Genomic DNA, 7,791 nt, shown 5'->3' on the forward strand with positions numbered 1-7,791 from the left:
TAGAAGCCTTCACCTGAGACTGCATGTACGAACCCCTGTGGTGACGGCTCCACTGTGTCTCAATCTACACTCACCTAATGAGATTATTGGCTGTTGAAACAATGGACTCCTGAGATAAATATGAGATTAGTGGAATGCTCGACATTTTACAAGTGAATCTTACATACTGACAAGTAAGCAGAACTTTATAAAACATAACAAGTAAATCACTAATAATACACAATAATAATATTGACAAAAATGGTGGTCTGTTGCTGGAAAAGTATCATAGTCTTTAGTAAGTGGGCAGCTCCTCACACTTTCCTTGAATGTCCCAGCCCCCCCAATCCTCATTGACTCCTAATGTCTCTCTCTTTGTCTACTCTATCCCCTTATTTTCACAAGTACCCTCCCTTCCCCCAGATCCTAGTTTAAAAGCTCCTTTATCCATCTGACCATTTTTTCCCGCAGCACAGCTGCACCCTTCCTGTTGAGGTGCAGCCTGTCCCTATCGTAGAGCCTGTAGCCAACAGAGAAGATGGCCCAATTCTCAATGAACCCAAACCCTTTCTTCCTGCCACTTATTTATCTCCTTAAGCTCCCGCTAACTTTCTAATGACATTATTGGAATCTGCAGTATTTCTGAAGACACTACTTTGGAGGTCCTTTACTTCATCATCTCTCCTAATTCCATGTAATCATTTTTAAAGGCCTTCCACCTTCCTCTAACTCTGTCATTGGTACCAATGGGTTTTCCCCAGCTCCACTCAATAATCTGTCTATCTGATCGCATGAAGATCCCCCAAATTAATTTAGCAGTTATCTTAAGGACCATAATCTTCCCACTTAACGAGATGCAGACAGCACCTGACCAACCTGGCACCAAGAACTTTGCCTACCTCATGCTCCCGAAAACCCTTCCAAATCCACCTCAATTATGTCTTGAGGTGCCATCAAATTTTTTAAAAAGAGAAGAATGGAAAGAATTATGATTTTCCAGGCAATAGGAAGTTGCAACTTAACTGTCACAGGATTTTAAATTGTTCTAATTTGATAAGGACCTACAAATTTATGTGCAAACTTTCTAGATGTGACATTAAGTGCAGATATTTTGAGGACAATCACGCAAAATACCCCACCTTAAAGATAGAAGCCTTCCTACGTCTGTGGTTAGCACCACTTTTGGCCTGGTCACTAGCTACCAAAAGATCCTTTTTGACCTCCCTCCAGACCTTAAAGAAGTTGTCCACTACTTTTTGATTGATGCCCTATCCATATTGCACACCTGCCTCCCATTGAATTGAATAGGATGCAGATGTGCAGTGCCCTTTGGCTGCCACTACAGATGGACAGCCTAGCTCCGCATGTAAGTAATTCCGCCAGGTGCGGGACCCCGGCCAATCATACATTGATGCCCTATCCTACGGATAGGGCATCAATCAAAAAGTAGTGGACAACTTCTTTGATTGGGGAAAAAAATCTCTCCTCCTCGGGCATGGAGCATTGTAATCCTGAAAAATTCTCAAACACTAGGTGAAAACTACAGCAGCTAAAAAAGGTAAGGTCCCAGTGGTCTTTGAGGAACGGTTATTTAGAGCTGTGCTCCCAAAACTCCAGTCCTCAAGGCAAACCAACAGATCATGTTTTCAGGATTTCCTTAGTATTGCACAGGTAATGGAAATATTGCCTGTGCAGGTGATGTAATTATCACCTATGCAACACTAAGGAAATCATGACCTATTGGTGGGCCTTGAGGACTGGAGTTGGGGGACACTGATTTAGACTCAGTAAGGGGCAGAAATTCCACCCAGTCTTTCTGATACCCTATCTGGAGCAAAAACTAGCCAGAAATTGTACCCATCAATCGAAAATTATGTTTTTGGGAACATCATGAAATTTAGCGATTTGAGAAATTAACAAAGTTGCTAAGCTCCTAACAGTTTGCAACTTTTGAAGTGGGACCAAAAGACCAATTTTGCTAAAATGGTCCACCACCACCCACATGACAGTATTACCACCAGAGTTTATTATCTATCATTATTTTTATGCACTGTGCGATTTATCCATTTACTTTTAGGTATTTGTGCATTTTGCTTTTGTCTGTTTTTTTTTTCTGTCTAATGGCATTATGTGAACATGCATTTACATTTTGCATGCTCATCAATTTCCGTTTCAGTTCAGACTCTCAGGTTTTTTCTTTATTACCACTAGAGTTAAGCAAATTAGTGACAAAGTCCATGGACAAGTGGGTCCAGGGCTTTGACGAGACATCTTTAGTAAAGAGATAACCCGCTGAGATTGACGAGAAGTTTTAACCCTGACACAGACTTTGCATTTCCAAACATACTCTTCAATATCCTTAAAGAAGTTGGTCACTACTTTTTATTACCCCCAACCCAATGTATCTTCCCGGGGCCCCTAAGGGTTTTTGTAATTACCTTGTGTTGCAGTTACTGCCTGTGAGCGGCGCTACCGCGGGCGGCTCACAGGCATCACGTGACCCGCCGCTGATGTCACATCAAGTGAGGCGTGACATCAGTAACGCGGTTCCCGCGGTGGATGCTGGGTTGTGGGTGGGGTTACCCTCCGCGTCAAAATCAGCATCCACCGCGCGCTTTCCCATGCCTTCATCTTGGAGGAACTGCTGACACATTCCAGCCACATGAGGTCTGGCATTGTCCTGCATTAGGAGGAACCCAGGGCAACCGCACCAGCATATGGTCTCACAAGGGGTCTAAGGATCACATCTCGGTACCTAATGGCAGTCAGGCTACCTCTGGCGAGCACATGGAGGGCTGTGCAGCACTCCAAAGAAATGCCACAGAACACCAGGATTGGCAAAGTCGCCACTGGCGCCCTGTGCTCTACATAGATGAAAGCAGGTTCACACTGAACACATGTGACAGACGTGACAGAGTCTGGAGACGCCGTGGAGAGCGATCTGCTGCCTGCAACATCCTTCAGCATGACCGGTTTGACAGTGGGTCACTAATGATTTGGGGTGGCATTTCTTTATGAAAAATGATGTCCTCATCCCCAAACATCCTTTCAATTGATGGGATAAGAAAACTGTCCAAAATATCAATGTAAACTTGGGCATTTATTGAAGATGTAATGACAGCCATCTCCCCAGTGCTTTTACCTGACATGCAGCCCCATATCTTCAATGACTGTGGAAATTTGCATGTTCTCTTCATGCAGTCATCTTCATAAATCTCATTGGAACGACACTAAACAAAAAGTTCCAGCATATCACCTTGCCCAATGCAGATTTGCGATTCATCACTGAATATGACTTTCATCCAGTCATCCACAGTCCACGATTGCTTTTCCTTAGCCCATTGTAACCTTGTTTTTTTCTGTTTAGGTGTTAATGATGGCTTTTGTTTAGCTTTTCTGTATGAAAATCCCATTTCCTTTAGGCGGTTTCTTACAGTTCATTACAGTTCATTCTTACAGACATTGACTCCAGTTTCCTCCCATTCGTTCCTCATTTGTTTTGTTGTGCATTTCCTGTTTTGGAGACATATTGCTTTAAGTTTCCAGTCTTGAAGCTTTGATGTCTTCCTTAGTCTACCAGTATATTTGCCTTTAACAACCTTCCCATGTTGTTTGTATTTGGTCCAGATTTTAGACACAGCTGACTGTGAACAACCAACATCTTTGATAATCCTCTCCTTTGTTTCAATTGACATCTCTCCTATTGGAGCCATGATTCATGTCAGTCCACTTGGTGCAACAGCTCTCCAAGGTGTGATCACTCCTTTTTAGATGCAGACTAATGAGCAGATCTAATTTGATGCAGGTGTTAGTTTTGGAAATGAAAATTTACAGGGTAATTCCATAATTTTTTCAGCATAATTGAGTGTTCCATAATTTTTTCCCTCTGCTTGGTCTGAAAAAAATTACCCTTACGGAGTACCACATTTTTTTATCTTGATTTCTTTTAGTGTTTCTTAAAGCCATAAAGTTGCCATTTGAAATGACTTAAGTTTTGTGCCATGTCTGTGATCTGCTTTTTTTCAACAACATTAAACAACTGAATGAACATCCTCCGAGCCCAGTGATTCCATAATTTTTGCCAGGGGTTGTATGCTCCTCTCAAGTCAAGTTTGGAAAACCATTTAGCTCCAGATAATTGTTTAAACAGGTCCGGTATAAGGGGCAAAGGATAGGGATTGTGAGCCGTGATTTTATTAATCTCTCTAAAATCCAAGTACAGATGCAACTCTCCATTCTTTTTTAAACAAGAAAAAACCCCAGGGCCAGGTGTATGGCCATATATGACCCTTAGGGCAGAGACACACTGCCGTATAACTCGTGCGAGGATCGCATCGCACTGAATTGACTGGCTGACACCTTTCCTGACCTGAACATGACAGCATGATGGATTTCTATGCAGCTGTCAAGCTCAGGTCAGGAAAAGTACGGCCATCTGTCTCTGCCGTTAGCCAGACTCTTCTGAATATAGTCTCTCAAGGCCGCCCTCCCTGGATATTTAGGCATTTTAGCTCCTGGTATGAAGTTGATAGCACAATCATATGCCGCCATATAGTAGACGTCCGGTAACTGGTGATAATCACCTCATGTGTCGTCTATTTGTCTCCGAGCAGGAAAATCCCACGTTACATTCACACATAAAACTGTAGAAAAGGCGGCGCGGGGTAATTGTGCCAGTAGTGAGGGGCAAATAATGCCGGAAATGTCACTGACTGCGGAGACGTCTCCATGTAGCGTCTTCACTCCGGATATCACTGTACAGGAGCCGCACAGTTCACACTGTGCATCCACTGAGGCCCTGATCATGTGACCCCTGACTCCTCCCCTCCTGTGACCTCATCACAGGTCCTGTGCGCACAGAGTAGCCATATATGTGGTGGCGGCTCTGCAGGTGGAGGTATGTGGAGACCCCATTACTGGGCGCAGGGGGCATTAACCCCTTCAGCACGGAGACTCTTTTGGGGTCTTGTGTTGCCCCTTTATAAGAATCATAAGGTTTTTGTTCTGTTTCCTGTAATAGATACATACGACCCAACTATGGAGACAGGAAGGGAGGAAACGTATTGTTCTCATAGTACAGGGCCCCTTTACTGCCCCACAGTGTAATGCCCCCATTATGCCCCTTATGCAGGATGTATGATGCCCCCCACACAGTGTAATGCCCCCATTATGCCCCTTATGCAGTATGCATGATGCCCCCACAGTGTAATGCCCCCATTATGCCCCTTATGCAGTATGTATGATGCCCCCACACAGTGTAATGCCTCCATTATGCCCCTTATGCTGGATGTATGATGCCCCCACAGTATAATGCCCCCATTATGCCTCTTATGCAGTATGTATGATGCCCCCACACAGTGTAATGCCCCCATTATGCCCCTTATGCAGTATGTATGATGCCCCCATTATGCCCCTTATGCAGTATGATGCCCCCACAGTGTAATGCCCCCATTATGTCCCTTATGCAGGATGTATGATGCCCCCACACAGTGTAATGCCCCCATTATGCCCCTTATGCAGTATGTATGATGCCCCCACACAGTGTAATGCCCCCATTATGCCCCTTATGCAGTATGTATGATGCCTCCACACAATGTAATGCCCTCATTATGCCTCTTATGCAGTAAGATACATATCAAGTCCAGGGAACTTACTTTGTACCACCTTATGCTTCCTAAAAATAGACTCTGTACTCCTTTAACTTTTCTTGTGTCTCTCTCTTTAAGATTGATCCTTTTACTACTTAACAACCAAAACATATGTCTGAGCCAGCTGTACCTCTTCTGTAAAGACTACATCTACTCCCCTATCCCACCAGGACATCCACCTACCTATGTTGGGACAACTTAGCAGGTACACCTTAAATACTTATTCTTATTGATGATCACCAATTCCCTTTTTAATTCCTAAACTACATACACCTCTTTTCAGAGTGAACCATCCCCCTGGGTCACCCACAACCTTCTTGGACTCCTCTGATTCACTTCTCCTCCTTGCCATCAGGAAAATCACCCTGATCTAGAAGCCAATTTTTATTGGATCCGCTTTGAGAAGATCCACAGTAGACCACCAGCCTTTTACCACTACTACTAAACCCTATACCTAATATAAATTACTCCTGTTTTACTTTATTTTACAATCGGGTTTTAATCAATTTTATCAATAAAGAATTTTATTTTATACCTTTCACTCCATCTCATATTTATTTTACGCCTGGGTCCAACGCTAGTTAATTTTAATCTAATTTTTTTAACCCTTGACATACCGTGGTTTGTGTGTCCTACTTGCTGCAGGACCCTTCAGGCAGACCTACCAGCGCCACTGTTTTTCTATTTATACTCTAAACCCAATTGAGCATCTCTGGAGAGACCTGAAAATGTCTGTCCACCAACGTTCACCATCCAACCTGACGGAACTGGAGAGGATCTGCAAGGAAGAATGGCAGAGGATCCCCAAATCCAGGTGTGAAATACTTGTTGCATCATTCCCAAGAAGACTCATCGCTGTACTAGCTCAAAAGGGTGCTTCCACTCAATACTGAACAAAGGGTCTGAATACTTATGACCATGTGATATTTCAGTTTCTCTTTTTTTAATAAATTTGCAAAAATTTCTACATTTCTGTTTTTTTTTCAGTCAAGATGGGGTGCAGAGTGTACTTTAACCCCTTTACAGCCCATGACGTATTAATACACGTCAGTGCCCTGGGCTTTAAGAGCCTGACCCATATTAGTACGTCATCGCGATCGCGCGCGCACACAGGCTGTGCGGGTGCAATAGCCGTCGGGAGTCAGCTGATTGTCACAGCTGACACCCGGTACTATGTGCAGGGAGCGGTCTCGCACCGCTCCCGGCACATTGACCCCCGCAATGCTGCGATCGAAGTCGATCGCAGCATTGCGGTGGCAAGGGGAGGTGATCGGTATACTCACCTCCTCTTCCGGCCTCCAGCGCTGTCTGCCGCGGCTTCCCGGGTGTTGCCATGATGACCCGATGTCGTCATGACAACATCCGGGTCACCAGGCAGCAGGAACATTGTTTGGTCATGCGCAGTGCACGACCACACAATGTTCTCACTGTGCAGCGCTGACTGCCTGCATAGCACAGGGATGGTGCTCCATCCCTATGCTGTGCAGGCGATCAGAATAAAAAAAGTTAAAGTCCCAGAGTGGGACAAAGTAAAAAAGTGTAAAAACTCTCAGAAAGTGAAAAAAAAAATAGTAAAAATATTAAAAAAAAAATAAAAAAAATAATCCACCAAAAATAAAAATATAATGTACCCATCAATAAATATTATTGTGAAAAAAATGCAAACAAACAATAAAAGTACACATATTTGGTATCGCTGCGTCCAGAACGACCTGACCTATAAAACTGTCCCATTAGTTAACCCCTTCAGTGAACACGGTAAAAAAAATAAAGCATTGTTTTTTGCTTTGTTTTTATCATCATACCGCCAAACAAAAAATGGAATAACACGCGATCAAAAAGACAAATATAAATAAAAATGGTACCGCTGAAAACGCCATCTTGTCCCGCAAAAACAAGCTGCCATACAGCTCCATCATCCAAAAAATCAAAAAGTTATAGCTCTCAGAATAAAGCAATGCAAAAAAATTATTTTTTCTATAAAATAGCTTATATTGTGTAAAAGCGCCAAAACATAGAAAAACAATATAAATGTGGTACCGTTGTAAACCTGCTGACCCAAAGAATAAAGCTACCTTATCAATTTTACCACACGTGGAACAGAATAAAAAAAAACAAAACAAAAGAAACAATTCCGGAATTGTTGGTTTTTGTTTATTCTGCC

The 7,791-nt window shown here is 43.1% G+C and overlaps 1 long non-coding RNA gene across 1 annotated transcript; it reads left to right on the forward strand.

Annotated features, from left to right (window-relative positions):
- Window positions 1–4,807: 4,807 nt before the first annotated feature.
- Window positions 4,808–6,168, forward strand: LOC141270601 (uncharacterized). Its single transcript, XR_012321701.1, has 3 exons — window positions 4,808–4,876; window positions 5,706–5,832; window positions 5,911–6,168. It is a non-coding gene; the product is annotated as an uncharacterized lncRNA (long non-coding RNA).
- Window positions 6,169–7,791: the final 1,623 nt, after the last annotated feature.

The sequence above is a fragment of the Phyllobates terribilis genome, unplaced genomic scaffold (genome assembly GCF_046119375.1).
Source record: "Phyllobates terribilis strain yellow unplaced genomic scaffold, ASM4611937v1 Scaffold_5__5_contigs__length_657084704, whole genome shotgun sequence".
Lineage (NCBI taxonomy): Eukaryota > Metazoa > Chordata > Amphibia > Anura > Dendrobatidae > Phyllobates > Phyllobates terribilis.